The 4,264-nt window shown below is 36.7% G+C and overlaps 1 long non-coding RNA gene across 1 annotated transcript; it reads left to right on the top strand.

Moving 5' to 3' along the window:
* Window positions 1-423: 423 nt before the first annotated feature.
* Window positions 424-2,987, top strand: LOC127158382 (uncharacterized). Its single transcript, XR_007826151.1, has 2 exons — window positions 424-587; window positions 1,286-2,987. It is a non-coding gene; the product is annotated as an uncharacterized LOC127158382 (long non-coding RNA).
* The last annotated feature ends 1,277 nt before the right edge of the window (window positions 2,988-4,264 follow it).

The following is a 4,264-nucleotide window of genomic DNA, read 5'->3' as shown; positions in this document are numbered from 1 at the left end:
AGTTAAGCCAGAATTGCGAGAAAAGAGTCAGAATTGAAAGTTATGACTTTTTTTCAGAATTGAGATATAAACGCGCAATTCTGACTCTCATTCCGACGGCACCCAGGCACGTGCACAGGTAGGGCTCAGCCTGTGCAGAGCACATGCCCTTTTTGTAATTACACTCGGAAGTGCCCTTTTTTGGGGGAGGTTTTTTTTTTTTTAATAAATCAATGCTATTGGTAACTATTTACGTCTGTTTGTCTTTTTAACAAATATTTAACCAATTAAAGGCATTAAAAAGCGCATCTCTTAGAACCGCTCAAACTGTCAGTCAAACGTCACAACTCCGCCCCCTGAGCGCCGCGAACTTACGTTTCAGCACATCAGTCAGAGTCATAGAGCAGAAGCAGATGAACGTCGTCGTCTTGTAACGGTAAAATATCTTGTTGTTTGAATAAGTGCAACGTTGTCTTTATGAAATAAACACTAGTATGTCTATAAAGGTTCATATAATGCATCACCACACCGGTGTGATGTTGACGTAATGTGATGTCGTCGTTTTAATGATGGACAAATTGCACACATTCGCTGGTCAAAAACCCGCGGTGTAACTCCATTTGAGTTTGACACAAAGCAACCGAGTGATCCTTGTCAGCTAGGTAAAGTATATTATAAGAAATTTCTATTTTGATTTTATGGCTATCTGCTGAATGTGCTGATGCATGTAAATTACATGATGTAATGTATTAACATTTCATCATATTATATAGCCTATGGTCACACAGCATGGTAGGTTAAAGTTTACCGTGCTATTATATTATGCATGTGTTTGCTGGCTAGATTTAAAAAAAAAAAATCTAGTATTGTATACTCCCCGCTTGTCTTCACATAGAAAAACATGGTTTACAACTGTAATAATGTTGTATTAAATAATAAAAAAAAAACTTTACACAATGAGAATGAGAATCATCAGGTCACTGTGCATTCTATATATTTTATCATGCAGAATGTAATCTGCATGTATGCAAAGCAAAGAAAAAAAGAAAATCTTAAAAGAACATCTTATACAACTAAATAAGAGAGAGTGCACAATCAATTCACAAACACAGGACAAATAATACACAGACAACCACCCAGAAGGCAAACTGGTAAAGCTAACTTTACTAGAAGGCCAGGTGTGTTGTTGTAATTAGTTTTAAAGATACCCTCTATATGTATATATTGTCTGTATAAAAGTTATTAATACTAATTAAATATAATATTATTGTGTGTTATTTTTTTCGTGGTGGAGGGGTTCGTGGAGGGGGGTGCCCTTTTTTCAGTTTCAGCACATGCCCCTCAAAAGGTCTGTGCACGGCCCTGACGGCACCCATTCACTGCAGAGGACCCATTGGTGAGCAAGTTAGTTAATACTAAATTTCTCCAAATATTTGATCAGTTTCATGTGTCCTTGATAAAAGTATGTTTTTCAAGACAATGGAAAAGAAAAAAAGGAGAAATCTTTTAAAGGCATCATGAAGCTCCATTCCTTAAAAAAACAGAATCTCCTTGCATCTTTTTTAAAGCTGTAGTGTTTTATGACCTCATAAGAAACACATGCAGGAGTGCTATGGTACAGTTTACTCCACATTTCATCCAACAAGAATGAAAGAAATGAAAATGTAGGATATTTTTATAGTCACATCCACACACAACCTTATCACCCTCTTCTGGTTGACTAGAATATTACACCACATGTCCAGTATGTCAAGTGCATGTTCTCAACCTATCAATTATAATCAGATTATTGACCAACATTCATTTGAAACTTTAAATTGTTGTTATACTTCATGTTTGTAATACTTTCTGACAGAACACAGACATTTTCAGCTCTGCTGACCACATTCACAGATATTAGTGTTAAAAAGGTCTCATGGCAGGTTTGGAAGCGAGTGCATCGAGTTTAATACAGAGCCGAGCATGTAATTGTTGAAAAGCAAAGCTATGGATAGATGGTTTATGGTCTGCTAGTGTGTATGACTTGTGTGTTTCTTTGGGGTCATAAACATACGAAGACCTGTTTTAACATTATTGCACAGATAAATTATGACAATAACAGTTTTCCATGTTTTTAAACCCATTTGCTGGCTGTGTACGTAGATAATTGTGTCCCTACCATAGATGGTGTTATAGTTATTTTTTGATATGGATGAATATAAAAGAATTACAATAATATTATAGGATGTTGCTCCAACATTCTGCCTTAAAATTGCAGACTGTTTTGGCATTTGTCTGCTCATGTTTTATTTTCTTTTTTATTGTGAACCGATTATGTCCCTCGGTCTATCCTAAACTGATCTGAGACCAGTTTGGTTTATTTTAATAGATTTTTTTAGTTGTTGGGGCTGGTCCTAGATCAGGGCTTGGTGATCCATTTTAACCTGAGTGAGTTCAGTAAATCTAAACTGATGTTATTTTAGCCATACTTACCCAAAGTACCCTTTATAATAAACTCACTTTACATTCCAAATGGAAATGAGAATGAAATCGCTCTTTTGTTTCTGTTGGATAGTTTAGATTTCTAACACGCAGGCTCCGGGTCTAACACATGCCAAACAGCATATAGACAGCGACGTGCACAAAACTCTCAATGCAAAGGGCAATAAAGAGTCCCTGTATGCCTCATGTGATCACACACTATTATATATTTTGTAGGTTTGTCATTATGCAAGTTTGAAAACACTCCGTTCTTCCTGTCGTGGATCGCTAAACCACACAGATGCTCTGAAGTACGTTTAGTTTTAAGGTTTTTAGTATAACAGTATTCTGGGAAAAAGAAAAAACCTTTCTTTTTAACCATTCTACAGCTTCTTTTTTAACAGTAGACCTGAACATGGCTCTAGACATGTTTGTTTTCTTATTATTTTTTGTATATGTATACGGTTTTCAATTTCCGATCTTCTGTTTCATCTGTTATTCTTTCTGCCTAACTGTACAATATTAAATATGAGATGTTATGCTGATAATGGTCATGTTGTCTTTTCTTATCTTATCAATCATGAAACCATGTCGAGGCACAAGGTAATCTCTTTGCATTTCAATATTTTTTTAGCACTGATGCAGTTCGATTTCTGCTAAATGAGAACAGTTTTAATATTTAGTTTTTATTGGCCTAATATCTTTCTGTTTTGAAGAGGAGATCAAACATAAGCCTCATCTGGTATGTACTAAAAAGTTGTCTTTAGTATCATAACTGAGGGAAATTTTATAGCTAAGAAGCAGAAGAATAACAATTTGCTGTAAAAGGTAAAACTGTTTGCACTACAAGCCAGTGTGTTTGTAATTAGGATAATATACATTGAAATAATATGGTAAGACACATCAATTTGCAGTATCAAGCAGCAAAACAAGCCATTTTGTACAGCTGAAATAGCTGGGTGCAATGAGACTGGAAGCCAGACCCATACAATTTACTAATAGCTGCACCCACTCCTACAAGCAATGGATAGCAGTGTTGCTAAGTGGTTTCCCCTGGAATTGGGGTACTTTTACACTGTCCACGGTTTAAATCAACCCCAATAACGTTTAGTCCCTGGAATGCGAACTGTATCAGGGAAACCCCGCCAAAAAACGTGTAGCATACCCCCCGGAACGCGACTGGGCTAGTTTCGAGTAGCAATATCGCGGGGTTTGTTGTGAAAACCTGGCAACCCTGCTGGATAGGCTATTTTTCTGTCCTGTTTTAAACAGCGTTTAAAAAAATGAAAATGATCCTCGTTTTCACTGCATTTCAGAAACGATATCTCTCTACACTACGCAAACGAAAACGCATGTCACGTGTTTTCAAGGGTCTAAAACGCAGGAGTATTGTTAACGACAGGCGTAACAGCAGAGAGGGGAAGCAACTAAGTACAAATACTTCGTTACTGTACTTAAGTAGATTTTTCTGGTATCAGTAATTACTATTTTCTGACTACTTCTTACTTTTACTCCTTACATTTTTACACACATATCTGTACTTTCTACTTCTTACATTTTCAAACCAGGCTTGTTACTTTAATTTCAATCTGCATTCTGTGGATCACCATTCGATAACAAATCTCTACATCATGAATCGGTTGGTCTGTACTGGCAACACGATTCGGTTCGCGCATGCTCCGCGTTTCCGCCAAACGGTTTGTATCAGAGTAATCAATGCGAGTGACTCGAGAATGGAGTGAATCAGAGAGGCAAAACTACTGACCTGTTCAGGACTTCAAGTGCAGGTTAGTTTTATCTGTAAATAGTAGTGTTGGGTTCGAGT

The sequence above is a fragment of the Labeo rohita genome, unplaced genomic scaffold, assembly GCF_022985175.1.
Source record: "Labeo rohita strain BAU-BD-2019 unplaced genomic scaffold, IGBB_LRoh.1.0 scaffold_149, whole genome shotgun sequence".
NCBI classification, from domain to species: domain Eukaryota; kingdom Metazoa; phylum Chordata; class Actinopteri; order Cypriniformes; family Cyprinidae; genus Labeo; species Labeo rohita.
Note: the sequence above shows the minus strand (reverse complement) of the source record. Positions and strands in the feature narration are given on the sequence as shown.